The sequence below is a fragment of the Hemicordylus capensis genome, chromosome 1, assembly GCF_027244095.1.
Source record: "Hemicordylus capensis ecotype Gifberg chromosome 1, rHemCap1.1.pri, whole genome shotgun sequence".
Classification (NCBI taxonomy): Eukaryota; Metazoa; Chordata; class Lepidosauria; order Squamata; family Cordylidae; genus Hemicordylus; species Hemicordylus capensis.
In genome coordinates this window covers 159,819,343-159,836,847 of record NC_069657.1, presented here as the reverse complement: position 1 = coordinate 159,836,847, position 17,505 = coordinate 159,819,343, and the positions used below count along the sequence as shown (strand labels likewise).

At 40.5% G+C, this 17,505-nt stretch overlaps 1 protein-coding gene across 11 annotated transcripts in view; it reads left to right on the top strand.

Annotated features, from left to right (window-relative positions):
- SEMA5B (semaphorin 5B) overlaps positions 1-17,505 on the top strand; it is a 576,167-nt gene that overhangs the window by 377,956 nt on the left and 180,706 nt on the right. The gene's annotated exons all lie outside the window — the stretch shown is intronic.

The window sequence follows — 17,505 nt, the reverse complement described above, 5'->3', positions numbered from 1 at the left end:
AGCAGTTTTCAGGAAAGTCTTTTGCTATTTTCGTCCACCGCCATTCCTATACTTCTGTTGGCCCTTTTGAGTACAAAATGCTGAAGAGCTGTGTTTTGTTGAATTCCTTAGTAACAACATGATAAGACTTGCAAACCTTTCAGAAGGAAATACTGTTTGCAAATATGTGTTGTCTTTGGCCTGATGGCAGTGGCTCCTCTTAAGGATCCAAAGTAAAACAATAAATTAATCATGTGTTAAAGTGACTGCTGAAACTGCATTTTAGCTCATAATATTATGGTATTTATGAAGTTTTAGCACCAGCAGCAAATACATATAACAGTTGGCCAAGCTCATAATCAGGTAAAACAGACTAATTTTTTATGATGATAATGTTTCATGATGATAAAGTTATGTCTGCACATGACATATTTCTAATGAATAGTCATGTATTCTAAATATGTGTTTGAAGGCCTCGTTCCTACAAATGGTAGCTGTTGGTTTCAAAGATAGTGTAAAATCACTGTAAGAACTGAGGCATAAGTTCCGAAAACAGGATACTTTGTTCTCTTTTACCCTCCCTCCTTCCCTGTGATGAAAAGGGAAATGAAAGCTGGATTAGACTAGAGTGAGAGGTAGTGCTGAAGACCACAGCAGACCAAAAGTTCATGCAAAGATCAATTGACAGAAGCCAACCCATAACTGGGCTACAAAAAGTAACTGGGTAAATGCAGTATCCATTAATTGCTGGCAAGGAAACTGGAATCAAACATCTGACCAATCAAAGGTCAGCCTGTAGAGCCAGTCAGCACATAGAGAAGTAGTCCAGCTGGGCTAAAGTTTCCAGCTTGCTGTGGCTTGACCTGAGCTTCAGATCTTGTCCATAGTGTTAGCGAAAGTATGTCTATTTCATAGATGTTGGTAGTTATTTCCTAGCAATTTACACATCATGGATAGGCATAGTTAGCCCTTGCCACATGTTTTTCTGAAATTCAGGCCTGTACAGTACTCTGCTTCCTTTCCTTGTGGCTTTCTCTTGAAGATGTTTAACATCTTTTTCCTGCCCATTTCTTGTGTTATTCGAGGAAGCAACCACACTGGCTCCAGTTATGCCAATTTATAGCTACTGACACACAATGTGAGTTTGTTTCAAAAAAAGCATGTCATGCTGCATGATCACACACAGAAATGTGGCAAAGCTTGTTATGATCACCTCTGAGTTGAAAATTTTCATTTATGGAAAGTCCTCTATCAGGTCACTAATGTGTGAAAATTCATAATAAGGGAGTTAAGACATGGATCTTATAACTAGAGATGTGCTTGAAGTGTTGCGGTACCTCTATTTCCAGGTGCCGAAATGCTTCAAGTTGCCCCAGGTGAATTGTTTCGGCTAGGGACAAGCGGGCTCTTTAAGGGGAGGAAGGGAGGGGGGAGGTCTTACCTGCTTTCCCATTAAATCTTCGCTGCCCACCACCACACCCGAAGTGGTGCTGTTTGTATTAAGCAGCCGGGCTCTTAATAGATACAGGAAACAGGAAGCTCCCTGTTCCCAGCAGGAAATGAGCATGTGCGGAAGCCATCTTGAGTGGTCTGACAGTAATCTGCTGTCATTTCCTGCTGGGAGCACCATTCTCTGCTGGGAACAGGGAGCTTCCTGTTTCTGACCAAATGCAGCTGGGTAAACAGAGAGCCTGGCTGCTTAATATAAATAGCACTGCTCTTCGCTTCCTCCATAGCAAAGGTGTAACGGAGGAGCAGGTAAGACCTCCCTCCCTCTCTCTAAAGTGCCCACTCTCCGCTGCCCTGGATGTGCACAAAACACCTTGTGAACTTTGCTACTTACAACACTAGAGTGATTTCCATGTATTCTCCCATATAAGAATGAAATTGCATCACATGTCTCCCCCCGCGCGCAAACACTCTGTTCAGTTAAACAAATATACTGAGTAGTTGCCAATTTCTACCTGTAGTAGACCTGCTGCCCAGACTTTTGGCATTCTCTTGGTATTATAAGAACTTACATCAAGGAATCCTCCTTCACACAATGTATACATTTTACATTTTAAAGTCAACAATCTTAATGTATTAAAGTATTTGTAAACAGTGTCTAGAATGAAAGAAAATCTGGTAAAAAGACAGAAATCCATTGGACTATACAGCCTCCATTAATAAATATGTAGCCCTTTATTAGAGCACCCCATTAAATTACATCTAATGTGAATCAGACTTAAAACAGTTTGACCCCCAGCAATGGCATTCTTTCTACTAAAAGATTCTAGGTTTGCTCTCTTTTGGTATTTTAAAGTACCAGTTTTTCAGTATTCTTCCATTGTATGTCAAGATTTGATGTATTTTGGGTTCTGAATTTTTTTAAAAAAGAAATGCATTTTTAAAGCACAAAGCTGTCACAGGAGTACTTCGAAAATCAACTGCTTTGTACCAGAAATGGGCTTAAGGTTAGGCCTGAGTGCTTCTGTTTTTCTTCAGTTGTACTTTCCCCCTTAATCAGAAAATGAACATTTCCTACTATTTAGCATATGACAAAGTCATTCCTCATGCTCACTGTATTATTCATCACCCCTCCATTAGGAATAAATCCTTATACTCTTGAACAAAGCAACAGTGTTGCTTGACACATAATGTTCATATTCCTCTCTGAACACAAGTCGGGACTGAGGGTGCTCTCAGCGTTCTTGATGCACTAGTTAAAATGCCACCATGTGATGTGCCAATGCAAGAAATCTTGATATTTCTCTTGCTGTAAGACTATTTTTCTTTCAAGCCTTGATTCAGTTTTGGATTTATTCATTTTTAATTTATCTTGAGTTTTGGGTTCAGTAGATTGGAGATCAGATATTATCTTCAAATTACTTTTTTATGTGTACCTTTTTACATTTAAGATGGTTGGGGCAGATGTATCAATTGTTTGCCTGAACTGAAAAGTTAGCAATGATACAGATTTCCAGCACATGTTCAGTGTTTTGCAAGTGCATTAAAAAGGGTTAAACCCTAATCCCCAGCATTCACACAGAGGCCAATAAAGGGACTTTTTACAGTAGACTTCACAATTAAGAGATTAGATGGGAAATGTTGCTTTTAAAAACCAAATCCCCATGGCATGTTTTAAATAGTAAATTATGTTTGAACTGACTGAGCAAAGCACATTACAATTGTGCATAAAACTGGGCCCTTTGGAGCTCAGCTGGTGGTACAGAGTCATGTGGAGTGGTGTAGAGTGGTACGAAGTAACTATTGTTTGACACAGAATGTCCTCCTTTCCCATCAGGATTGAGGGTGTTCTGCATCTTTTAGTTCATTCTCTCTATTGTGATTTTATTTCACATAAATGACAGCCTGAGTGTCAGTATTATGATGCTGGCAGACAAAAACAACCAACTGACTAACTTGTCATTCTGGACGACTCTTCAGTCTGTGCAAACCATCACACTTTATTCTAGTCCCCTCCTTTTCATCTTCATTTTGCCCCTGCTTTGCATGCACACACATTTCTTCTTTTAGGTCTGCAATTCAGAGCCACAAATCTTTAGTGTCCTCCAAGTAGATTCCACTGTCTAGAAATTGGGGTAATCCAATCCAATGAAATTGCCTGGGGTAGATTTAGGACAGGTAGGAGAAAGTACTTATTCATATCACAGTTCATTAACATATATGAGTAACTGGCCTAATCTACCTCCAGCACAGTACCGCCAGTGACTGTTGCTGGTGGCTATCTTGTGTTTCTTTTTAGAATGTGATCCCTTTGGGGACAGGGAGCCATATTATTTATTTATTATTTCACTATGTAAACCGCCCTGAGCCATTTTTAGAAGGGCAGTATAGAAATCAAATTAATAATAATAATAATAATAATGCAAGTCCATCAAACAGTAGAGGAGGAGAAAAGAGGCCTTGAAGAATATATAAAGGACAGTGAAGAAGATGCACTTCAAATGGTCAAGAACGATAAACTATTCAACACCAATGAAAGAAAGCAGGCCTACAAGAAAGAACAAGTCAAGAACCGAGCAGAAAAATGGAAAAATAAGCCCCTGCATGGTCAATATTTGCACAATATAAGTGGAAAATCAGACATCACCAAGACCTGGCAATGGCTTAAGAATGGCAACTTGAAGAAAGAAACAGAGGGTTTAATACTGGCTGCGCAAGAACAGGCACTAAGAACAAATGCAATAAGAGCAAAAGTAGAAAAATCCACAACAAACAGCAAGTGCCGCCTTTGTAAAGAAGCAGATGAAACCATGGACCACCTGATCAGCTGTTGTAAGAAGATCGCACAGACTGACTACAAACAAAGGCATGACAAGGTAGCAGGGATGATACACTGGAACATCTGCAAAAAATACAAGCTACTTGTAGCCAAGAATTGGTGGGACCATAAAATTGAAAAAGTTGAAGAAAATGAAGATGTAAAAATATTATGGGACTTCCGACTACAAACAGACAAACATCTGCCACACAATACACCAGATATACAGTAACTGTAGTCGAGAAGAAAGAAAAACAAGTCAAAATAATCGACATAGCAATACCAGGGCATAGCCGAATAGAAGAAAAAGAAATAGAAAAAACAACAAGATACAAATATCTACAAATTGAAATTGAAAGGCTGTGGCAGAAAAAGACCAAAATAATCCCAGTGGTCTTTGGCGCCCTGGGTGCAGTTCCAAAAGACCTTGAAGAGCACCTCAACACCATAGGGGCCACAGAAATCACCATCAGCCAATTACAAAAAGCAGCTTTACTGGGAACAGCCTATATTCTGCGACGATATCTATAACAACAGCAACAACATTGACAATAAAATTCTGGCATCCCAGGTCCTTGGGAAGGACTCGATGTCTGGATAAAACAAACCAGTCAATAACACCTGTCTGACTGTGTAAACAAGAAATAATAATAATATAGAATTCACTGACTAAGACATGGTGATCATGGTTGAAGTTCATTGGGTGCCTGAGGTGAAGGGCCACATGCTCCCCTCTTATTGCTAGCTTTGTAGGCACTTCAAGATTATCTTCTGTTGGGTTACTCCAAGTGCCTTTGTAAGCACTCCGATTCTCTATTGTGTTTGTCAGTTTATTGTTTTTGTCTGCCAGCATCATAATACTGACACTGTATTGAGCCTCTGTATTGTTTACCTTTGGAAACTCAAGGCAATTCCTATGAATATTACACTGCCAAGGGTCTGTGGAGGATGTATTTTAGAGGCTCAAAAGAATTTGACCATAATCTATAGAAGTTTTGAAGTGGCTGTAAGGCCTACAGTAAAATTCTTACTTTAAAAAAAATGTGTTTAACTGTCCTGGTGGAGCAGCTTTTCTAGAACTTGGTTAGACAAGTTCTGGAGTTGTACAGGATTCTCTCTTCTGATGAATCTTGGCTTGCCCAGTTATTCTTCAAACTCTTAGACGAATAACCTCTCCTCCTCCTCTTCCTTCTCCTGCTGAATCACTGTGGCTACATAAGTCTAAGGATACAGATAATTATTTCAGAATTACAAAAAATTTAAAAGAGTAATTTATTAATTTGATTGTTTAAAGGTAAAGTGTGCCGTCAAGTCAATTTCAACTCCTGGTGCCCACAGAGCCCATTTACTGACAGGTTATTTTGAGAGTTAGAATAGAGAGCACTGTTGAACTTCTCTGAGCACAAGAAAACTTTGGGGATTTAAAAAGCTTTGTTCCCTGTTTGCGCTTGGTTTTTTTAACTCCTAAAGTTATTCTCTGGACCTGAGCTTGTAGAATTTTGTAGGCATCTCTACTTAAAATAACTGGAGTTTCCAAGTTTGTGTTTAATCTCAAACCCAGCAGTGATTGATGGCAGAAATAATCTGGCTTCTTTTATTTACTTGTGTGGTAACATGTGGAGAACTGCCTCATGAAAAATTCACTATCTTTTGGCACATTTCCAGAAGTGAGTGATATTTAAGGCATAATTGATAGCAATTACCTTAGACATAACCTCCCTGCTTTACCTGCCATGGTGAATGATGAAGCATAAATACTGTAGCTAGAACATTTTGCTTCCCCCTCCCCCCGCTAGGCAAATCTCTGTCTTTCTTCTCTCTGTATACATATCTTGTATTCTATAAGACAAAAAGCAAAACTTAATGCCACCTAAATGCATCATTAGGTGTATTATTATTAATTACTATTTCTTGTTTACACAGTCAGACAGGTGTTATTGACTGGTTTGTTTTATCCAGACATCGGGTCCTTCCCAAGGACCTGGGATGCCAGAATTTTATCATCAATACTGTTGGTTATTATAGATATCGTCTCAAAATATAGGCTGTTCCCAGTAAAGCTGCTTTTTGTAATTGGCTGATGGTGATTTCTGTGGCCCCTATGGTGTTGAGGTGCTCTTCAAGGTCTTTTGGGACTGCACCCAGGGCACCAATGACCACTGGGATTATTTTGGTCTTTTTCTGCCACAGCCTTTCAATTTCAATTTGTAGATCTTTGTATTTGGTGATATTTCTATTTCTTTTTCTTCTATTCCACTATCCCCTGGTATTGCTATGTCGATTATTTTGACTTGCTTTTCTTTCTTCTCGACTACAGTTATATCTGGTGTATTGTGTGGCAGATGTTTGTCTGTTTGTAGTCGGAAGTCCCATAATATTTTTACAACTTCATTTTCTTCAACTTTTTCAATTTTATGGTCCCACCAATTCTTGGCTACAGGTAGCTTGTATTTTTTGCAGATGTTCCAGTGTATCATCCCTGCTACCTTGTCATGCCTTTGTTTGTAGTCAGTCTGTGCGATCTTCTTACAACAGCTGATCAGGTGGTCCACGGTTTCATCTGCTTCTTTACAAAGGCGGCACTTGCTGTTTGTTGTGGACTTTTTGACTTTTGCTCTTATTGCATTTGTTCTTAGTGCCTGTTCTTGTGCAGCCAGTATTAAACCCTCTGTTTCTTTCTTCAAGTTGCCATTCTTAAGCCATTGCCAGGTCTTGGTGATGTCTGATTTTCCACTTATATTGTGCAAATATTGACCATGCAGGGGCTTATTTTTCCATTTTTCTGCTCGGTTCTTGACTTGTTCTTTCTTGTAGGCCTGCTTTCTTTCATTGGTGTTTAATAGTTTATCGTTCTTGACCATTTGAAGTGCATCTTCTTCACTGTCCTTTATATATTCTTCAAGGCCTCTTTTCTCCTCCTATACTATTTGATGGACTTGCAGCATTCCTCTTCCACCTGAGCTGCGAGGGAGGTAGAGCCTATCGACATCACTGCGGGGGTGCAGAGCATGATTGATGGTCATGATTTTCCTGGTCTTATGATCCAGCGTCTCTAGCTCTGCCTGGTTCCAGTCTATTCTTCCTGCAGTGTATCTGATAACAGATATAGCCCAGGTGTTTATGGCTTGTATGGTGTTCCCGCCATTGAGTTTGGACTTGAGGATTTTTCTAACTCTCCTGATGTATTCACTTCCAATTTTTCTTTTAACTTCAGTGTGTGCGATGTTATCAGCCTGGAGAATGCCCAAGTATTTGTAACGTTCTTTCTCTTCCAGGTTCTTGATCTTGCTTCCATTGGGCAGTTCTATTCCTTCTGTTTTTGTTATTTTTCCTCTTTTCATTATTAATGCAGCACACTTGTCTAGTCCAAACTCCATTGCTATATCACTACTGAATATATGGACAGTGTTTAGCAGTGATTCGATTTCTGACTGGGACTTTCCATACATCTTCAGATCGTCCATGTACAGCAGATGGTTGATTTTACTTGATGTTTGAGATGTTTGGTATCCGAGACCTGTTTTGTTTAGCATTTGTGAAAGTGGGGTCATGGCGATTACAAACAACCGAGGGGATAGTGAGTCCCCTTGGAAAATGCCTCTTCTAATGCTAACCTGTCCAAGTGCCTCGCCATTGATTGTTAACTGTATACTCCACCTGCTCATTGCTTTTTTAATAAATATCTGAATGTTTTTGCTGACACCAGTTGTTTCTAAACATTTTAGTATCCATGTGTGAGGCAATGAATCGAAGGCTTTCTTGTAGTCAATCCATGCAACACTTAGATTGGTTTTTCTTCTCTTGAAGTTTTCTAAAATCATTTTGTCAATCAGCAGCTGGTCTTTTGTGCCTCTGGTGTTCGGGCAATTTCCTTTCTGTTCAACTGGGAGCTGTTTGTTAGTTAATAATTGTTGCATCACTTCATCTGCTATTATTCCAGTTAATAATTTGAACATGGTTGGCAAGCAGGTTTTCGGTCTATAATTACTTGGAACTGCACCTTTTGCTGGGTCTTTCATGAGGAGATGAGTTTTCCCAGTTGTTAGCCATTGTTCAATATTACCGCCTTTCATAATGTGATTGAACTGTTTTGATAGTTGTTTATGAAGGCTTGTTAGGTGTTTAAGCCAAAAGCCATGCAGTTCATCGTCGCCTGGCGCAGTCCAATTTTTAATTTTCTTTGCTCTTTCACTTATTAATTCTGGTGTTATTATTAGATCTTGCATTTATTGGTTACATTTTTTGACCTCTTTCATCCAGCCTGCTTTTTTATTATAATCTATTGGATTGTCCCATAATTTCTGCCAGAATTGCACTGTTTCTTCTTTATTTGGTGTTTCTATGTTTCTTGCAGTTTCTCCTTCTATGCTTTGATAGAAACATCTCTGATTCAACTGGAATTGGAGATTCTGCCTGTGTTGTGTAATTCTGGCTTCATATCTGCTAATCTTCTTTGACACTGCTGTTATTTGCTGCTTTATTATTTCCAGGACTTATCTAATTTTCCTTGAATCTAGGTGGTATTTTTGGATCAGATACTGTTTGGTGTTTTCATTCTTCAGCTTCTTGTCTTTCATATCTTTCAATTTAATAGCATCTGATCTAAGCCTGGTGATTTTATTTTCTAATCTAATCTTCCATTTAGGTGATGTACTGCTTTCTTTTTTGACAGGTCCACTGATCTTATATCCGAGCTCTTGTGTTGTTATTGTTGCTGCACTGTACATTAGTTGGTTTGTTTCTTGCAAATTATTGGTTGTTATTTCTGCAAGTGCAGCATTGACATCTTTTAATTCCTGAGCAAGTTGTTTTTTGGCAACTGTTTTTAGAGCTGGAAGTCGAACCCTAGTGGTTGTTTGGTTCATGTGCTCAGTTATTTTTTGCTTTAGTTCTTGTTGCTTTTCTGTTAAACGGCATTTGGGTTTTTGAGGTGAAGGCAAAGGGGTGGTTGCCTGGTTTTGATTTTGAAACAGTTCAGCAACAGTGGCATCCTCTATTTCCAACACCTCCTCCACCTGCGCCTGAGCAACTTCTTCAATTGGTGATAATACTTCTTCCATATCTTGAGCCTGTGTTGCTCTTTGCAGTTCTTCCAGCTCAACTCCTGTGAATACTTTATTTCTTATTATGAATCTTCTCTGGTCTGCTAGCCTTTGTTCTGTTATTTCTGTGTCTGGATGCTTCTTTTTCCAAATTTGGTACATTCTTTTTAAATAACCTCTTCTAGTTGGACTAGACTTGTAATAGCAGATCATTATTTCCTTGTTGGCATTTTTTGTATATATTTTTTGGTTAAGCGATGTTTCTTCCAGTAACTTTGCTGTCTCCAGCCCTGGTTGCTCAACTGAAGATCCTGAGTCCTGTTGCCCACTTGCCACCAGATGTCCAGGGACTATAGCACCTGGCGCGGTCCTTGTTGACCCGGGCGACGACCGATCCGGTATAGATTTATTTAAGTTACATCTCACCATATTGTTGATGGGAGAGGCACTCTTCGTCTGGCTCCTCTGGTGAGACCTGTCCAGTATGGTTGGACCTCTGGCATAGCTCTCACCTTCATCAGAGCACACAAGCCCCACAACCACGCCAAGGTAGTGCCTCACTGGGGGTTGTTGTTGTTGTTGTTGTTATTAAAGCTATACCTGGCTACCTCCAACCTTAGTTTCAAGCTATTCCATGATGGACTGCTTATGTTGTAGGTGGCTTTATTCCAAAGAATTTTCTCATGCTGAAATATCATGGATGGCAGAATATATGTCATAGAAGCTCAAGAAGAATATTCCCAGTGTAGTCCAGTCCCTTCTGTGGCCTGTTATTGATAAGTGCTACCTCTGCAACCCTTAGATGCAGACCAAAGACCCAGAGTCTCAAGGAGGACCCATTGCTGGTTTCTGGGAGCACTTCTGTGCTCATCGCCTTTGCGAGGTGGTAGCAGAGTGTAATGAGTGAATAACTGTACACATGAACAGATCCATAGTCATGTGTACACTGCAGATAGATTGTACTTCCCTTAAATATATAATTTGAATATTCCCTTGATTAATATTTGAATATAAACTGTAGTGTGTGAATAGGGCTGTGCAGAGTCAGTTATCCAACAAAATGAATTGTTCCAATTTCTCAGTTTGAACAAGTTATATAATTTTTCTTGCAGAATTTGGATTGCCCAGGTATAGAATGGTAATGTTGAGGGGTGGAGTTTGGCGGTGGTGGTGGTGGGGTGTTTAAGCACAGACTATATTTGACCCTTAGCAGCATGGCTTTGCATTTTTAAAATACCAGCACAGGCTAAGAATAACGTAAAGGTAAAAAGTTTTAAACAAATGTAGATGGGTGTAGGATCCAGCACAGGAAAACTCCCCAGAGTGTGTGTGTGTTTGTGTGTGTACCTTACCAATTCCCAGACAAGCCAGTTAATTCCCAGACAATTCCCAGACAATTCCCAGACAAGCCAGTCTTTAGAATTATGCCCATTGATCTTTCCAAACCTGACATGTCCACACTGCAGCATTGTTGGTAAGTAAATAGGTCTTTCTTTCTCTAGCTGGTTTTCATTTTTGTATTTGATGGGATGAATCAATGAAGTAGATGCAGACTCTCAATGTAGACTCTCTGCACCCGTGCTTGTGTTCCATTCCTGTAATTTACATGCATAAGCATGAGACTCTGTTAAGACTCATATACTGCTATCTTATACTGTTATCTAATGGTTGGTTTCTGCGAGTTCATCTGTCTGGAACCAAGTTCCAGAGCAAGGTGACAGCAAACTCTGCTCCCCCAATTTAACAAGCCATTTCTTGTCTTATTTCAGCTAAATGGGATCAGGGTGACTGAGGCTATTCGATCTAAATTAGTAATTAGCAACTCAAGTCCCCTGGACCAAAACTTATCTTCTGCCACTCTAGGAACAAAAGAGGGATGGCAGTGGTAAAAGAGGCATAATTTGGAACTGGCAGGCCACATTAGGAAGTAGGAAGTAAGGCACTTACTCAAAGCCCTTCATTCAATTTGTAAAGTGGCCCTCATGGAAAAGTCATTGCTGACCACAAATAGCTTATTGTCATGTGCAGTGAAGTCAAGGTTATGACATATAGTACAACTGGGTGCTTTGAAGTGTGGCGATTGTCAGTAGGAATGTACTGACTCTACATTGTCAGGAAATCTAGCGAAGCAGGGAGATTGCAGCTGGACTCAGTCTTGGTCCTAGGTAACAAGAAACGGTGATAAGCTGAAAGGCAGTCTTGACTCAGTCCAGAAAAGAGAGCTATGTAGTCATCTGAGTTCTCCAGTCCTTGCTAGTTTCATTTTTTTCTTTCTAATACTCTTCAGGCTCCAATCTGCTCCTTTAACTTTCAGCTGCAGACCACAATATAACTTAGCACTTTGTCAGCAAACATAGCAGAGTCAGAATCATAATCATAATAATAACATAAGAAAGAACCTGAAGATTTAATTAGCTCTGAAGTTGCTTAGTGACAACTGTGGCATATTGGCTTTTTTATTTGATAAAGCCCTGTCAGGCATTTTATGTGTGCCGGGAATGAAGACTAATGTTCCTACTCTTTTCAAGTCGCAGCTGGGACTATTATGAATGCTTTTCACAGCCCCCAACCAACTGGGAAAAAGAGGCCACTTCTTATTTTGTATTATCAATATGCCTTCTGCAGCATATTTTAGCTGGATATGTGCTAGATTCCACTTGTTTAATCTTTGCCCCAAACAGAATAGTGTGCATGTATTTCGGACCCTTCTGACACATATGTTTTCAAATGATTTGAATACAAACTCAGAGCTTTGGGGAAAATCTCTGGGCGTTTAACTCCAACCAAATCCTGTTTGTACTTCCGTGGGTTCCACTTGTCCAAGATCAGCTTGGTGCTCCTGTCTTGAGCTTGGCTTTGTTGCTTTATTGGTATTGAAGTGAGCAAGACCAGTGCTCACAGCTGATATTCGTTTTCAGCAAATATTCATGCTGAACTCATCCTTAGCACTGACCTCCACTAATGCTGCTAAGATACAACTGCAGGAATACAAGGCTTTGTTAGATCTTCAGGTCTTTGCACCAATGAGCACCACTCAGCTCGTTTTTCTGGAACATGGACGTTCTTATATGACAAATGTATATCCCCAAATCCAATAGTTGGACACAAATACAATAGTTCTGTATTTTCCTGTGTCTGTTGCCGTACTGTGCTCTGATTCTAAAAAATCTGCAAGAAACTACTATTATTGTTACTTGTTTACCACTAACAAGGTCATTGTCTCTCCTATAAAGGAGAGGCACTTCCCCTGCTCATTTATCCAGGGGCTTGTTTAATCCTGTGTTGTGCATGGTTGCGCAGTTTTTGTACTGTGATATGTTTGCTGTTGGATACTAGCTGTAAGGTGCCTCAACATGAAACAGTTTGGGATGCTGGAGCCAGAGATCTGATAATGCTTTGAGTATGCATGTAGAAAAGTAGTCTATACATTTAATAAATAAAACTAATCAGAAGCCATTCTCATTTTTGCCAGTTATCAAAAATAGCAGAACTACCTTTAAGCCTAGGTTACTAAAGAAGATACCATTCTGCATTCTTCCAAGCCCTCTTCAGACACGTTCTCCCCATATTCAATGAATGTGGGGAGAAAGGGATTGAGAGAGTGCTAGCTATCCACATCCCTATGCTGACACACTCTCTGGTCAACACCCCCCCCTCCCCAGTGTACACCACTTGCCTACAGAGGATAATGCCGAATGTGTGGAACATTCTTCAAGTGTGTTGGCACAGGGTGCATGGCTAGCCATTGCACTCCTGTTTGTGTCCCATCCCCAACATGCTCCTGGGCATGTATAGCATATTCTCAGAAGATGACTTCCACGGTTACACCAGTAGAGGTTTTAAAGGAATTAATAATTTGTTAACCCACCATAACAGAATTGACCTTCAGATGCTCTCTTGTATATATTACAGGTGCAACTGACCTTATGGCTTATAAGGCCTCCTTGTGAGTGCTCAGTAATGAGAAGTTCTGTGCGAATAGATGAAATGTTTATTTCTGTAACCTGGCCAGAAATGAGCTAAAATCACTTGACACAGAGCCTCAGAGCAAGCTTTCTATTTTTGCTCCATTACATCAACACAATTTCGAGTTTTAGCTTGACCTTTTATAGTGGGAACCCCTGCTATATGATGTATGTGTGTATGCATGATGCACAGCTCTCTAGAAGGAACAGCTACAGTTACTCCGATCCCCCCCCGCCCCATCTCTCTTCTTTAAGAGAAATGTTAATGTGCTGACAGCCATCAGGTTGGAGAGGCTGAAATCCAGTATATATACAGATATACATTCATGCGTACTCAGAGCAGTGAAATCCTGTGGATGTGACAAAGTGAGATATTCATTTGATATTTCATGAAAGAAAAAGTTGAAAGGTTTTTAAAAAATATAAATAATTGAGTCTAATTGTTTGTAAGAGAAGCTTCAGAAGTGGAAAAAATCTAGAAGAGAAACTGGCATTTTTTTTAAATAAAAAAAAAGCAAACAAACCTATTTTCGCTGCACAACCACAGATATTGGCCCTATAAAGCCTGGCTTTTCTAGCAGCATCTACTGGCATATTTTCCCCAAGTCGGCTCCCTGTACAAGAAGGTCTAACTTTTAAGAGACACCCTCAATAACAACAAAGCAGAGAATAACAAGGATACACTAAAGTTCCAAATGTGCATCTTAAATATTACATAATTGTTGTTTGGTGAATGATGTATTGCTCTTGTAAAGGATTTAAATTAATGCTGAGATCATGCAGTGGTTTACATCAGGATGATAACAATGCACTAGTCATTTATTTAATGCCCAAATCCTCCATGTGAGTGCCGAAGTGTGTCAGCTGCAGCATTGTATTATATGCCATGTTGTTTGAGTAGCTGTTGGTGTGCTCAAACCTAAGAACATATTAGGCTGGCTTAGCATGGTGTAGGATAGAGCTCTTAGGGGCCAGCTAGACGTGACATGGTAGCTCCAGTGACATTGTTTTCCTTTTAAAAAGGAAACAGCTCTCCAGCTGTTGAGATGGGAGAATAGCAATAGCAATAGCATAGCACTTACATTTATATACCGCTCTATAGCCGGAGCTCTCTAAGCGGTTTACAATGATTTAGCATATTGCCCCCAACATTCTGGGTACTCAGACTTAGAGCAGGGCTATTCTCCCCCCTGAACCATAGCCCTGCTCCAAATTGCTCCTCAAACTCCTTATCAGCTGTGTGTTGGTAAGTTTTCACTTTTCCAGCTACCTCCCAGATATGGGGAGTGATTTAAATTTGGAGAACTGTTCCAAGGGCAAAGGGCTGACTCCCTTTTCCTACTGCACCACAGCCTTGATCCAAACTGGGGGGCCCATGGCTGCTTTTTGAGAAAGAAAAGTATCTCCAAACACAGAACTCTCTCTGCATGTTTGGTTTGACTCTTCATATCTTACATCCAACAAACAGCTCTGCTTTCATTGACTCCGCCCACCTTTCCCCCACCAGTCAAAGCATTTCATTTGAGTTTCAGTGCAGTCCTTGAGGCTTTCCCTAGACAATGTAATCATGCCTTTTCTGCCAGTAAACATTTAAACTGACATGTGTTCTACAGTTTCTTTCAGATGAACAGCTAATACGGGAGGAATTATTGGCACAGCACAGCCTGAAGCTACATGACAAAGTCACTGACACAGGCTGAATGGATCAGCTGCTCTTATAACAAACTTAGAGTGGGTACAGGAATAGGAAGCCCCATCCATTAATCACTCGTCTGGGACATTGATTAAAACTCTGCAAGCTACAGCACAAATAGCTTGAATCCTGTTATATGCTGGCAAAGCTTTTGGTTCAAAGGGGGTCCTATCCTAATCCCTCAAAGCTAAAAAGAACATTAAAAAGCCAAATACTAGAAGAACAAAAAGGAATTCAGATCTCAACTTGGATAGAGATAAATATCCCCTCCCCTCTAAATTGTTACTTTTGAAGTAACTACCTCACTTTTCACTTAAAAATGAAGCAGGGAGACTATCCTAGGTTGGATTACCAGGCAGGGGATAAATACTGCCTAGGCAGAGATAAGTTATAGATAGATAGATAGATAGATAGATAGATAGATAGATAGATAGATAAGCTATTCCCACAATCACTGGAAAGTGGGCTAAGGGAGCTCGCAGGCTCTCCCAAGGCGACTAGCCCGCCTAAACCACCCTCCCCTTAAAAGAGGTTAATGGAGTGAGTGCATTAATGAGAAAACCAATGTGCTAAAAGGATGTTTCCATAAATAATGTGAATATTTGTGGCACAGACAGAAGTTTTGGACAGTGAAGCTATTCTCACGAGCAGTGAAAACTGGCCTAAGGAAGCCCAGCCCAGTTTTTGCTGCCCAAGAGAACCTCTGGGGGCCGTGTGGCTCCTAGCGGCAGCATGGCAGTGAGCCCTCTTAAGTAGTCCACTGCTTAACCCAGGTTTGGGGTGAGAGCATGCTCAAAAACTGGGCTAAGTGATCATGTGTCAGCCTCAGCTGCTTGCAGCTACAGCGGGCACACTCGGGGGGGGGGGCTCCCAGTAATTATTGGGGCTCCGAGGGGTGGGATACCACATGGTGGCACTTCCCTGTGCCCAACCCCTGGAGTGCCCGAGCGAGGTGCAGGAGCGCCGCAGGGAAGTCGCTGCTTGTCTGGGCGGACAATCCGCCTGCCCAGAGACCAACAGAGAATCGTCTGTGGGGAAGGTAAGGTTAACCCTCCTTCCCCGCAGTTAGGCCCAAAGCTCTTCTCACTGATCGTGAGAAGAGCTTCAGAAAGAAGTCAAAATAATTTCTCACCTTGAGAAGGGGTGAGCAGGAGGCTTCAGAGTTCAGTCCTGCAAAAGTAATGACTCGTGATGTGTGTGCTGTATGAAAAGTAAAGGAATCAGTAAAGGCTTTCACCGGGCGGCGGGGAAGAGATCCTAGAGTTGATTCATAGTGATGTCTGTGGACCAATGCAATTTGCATAATGAGGAAACCAATACTTCTTGACTCTCATTGATAACTACCCCAGATACACATTTAGTTATATGTTAAAAGATGTTAAAAAGAGAAAAACCAAGTTCTGGAGAAATTTAAGGCATAAGTTGCAATGGTGAGCAACAAGTTTGGCAGAAAACCCCAAAGTGATAATGGGGGTAAATTTACATCAAAGTAATTAGCCAGTTATCTAAAGGAACAAGGCACAGAACATGAATAAACAGTGCCTTATATCCCACAACAGAATGGTGTAGCAGAAAGAAAGAATAGTTTCCTATTAAGAATGACAAGGTTCATGTTGCAGGCAGCATGATTTTAAAGCAAATTTTAGGGAGAAGCAGTCATGACCGCCAATTACCTACAGAAAAGACTGCCAACCAAAGCAAGACTTGATACCTTTTGAATTGTGGCATGGGAACAAATCCAACTTAGGACATATAAGAGAGCTTGGATCAAAAGCTTATGCATATGTTCCTAAAGAGAAAAGAAACTGAACTGCAGATGTGAAGAAGGAATACTCTCTGGATATACACTAGGAGGAAAAGGATACAGAATCCTGATGTGGCCAATGGAACAATGAGAATACAAAATGTAGTATACAGGTGAAACTCGGAAAATTAGAATATTGTGCAAAAGTCCATTAATTTCAGTAATGCAAATTAAAAGGTGAAACTGATATATGAGACAGACGCATTACATGCAACACGAGATAAGTCAAGCCTTAATTTGTTATAATTGTGATGATCATGGCGTACAGCTCATGAAAACCCCAAATCCACAATCCCAGAAAATTAGAATATTACATGGAACCAAGAAGACAGGGATTGAAGAATAGAACAATATCGGACCTCTGAAAAGTATAAGCATGCATATGTATTCAGTACTTGGTTTGGGCCCCTTTTGCAGCAATTACTGCCTCAATGCGGCGTGGCATGGATGCTATCAGCCTGTGGCACTGATGAGGTGTTATGGAAGACCAGGATGCTTCATTAGCGGCCTTCAGCTCTTCTGCATTGTTTGGTCTCATGTCTCTCATCCTTCTCTTGGCAATGCCCCATAGATTCTCTATGGGGTCAGGTCAGGCGAGTTTGCTGGCCAATCAAGCACAGTACACTGTATACTTTTCAGAGGTCCGATATTGTTCTATTCTACAATCCTTGTCTTCTTGGTTCCATGTAATATTCTAATTTTCTGGGATTGTGGATTTGGGGTTTTCATGAGCTGTACGCCATGATCATCACAAT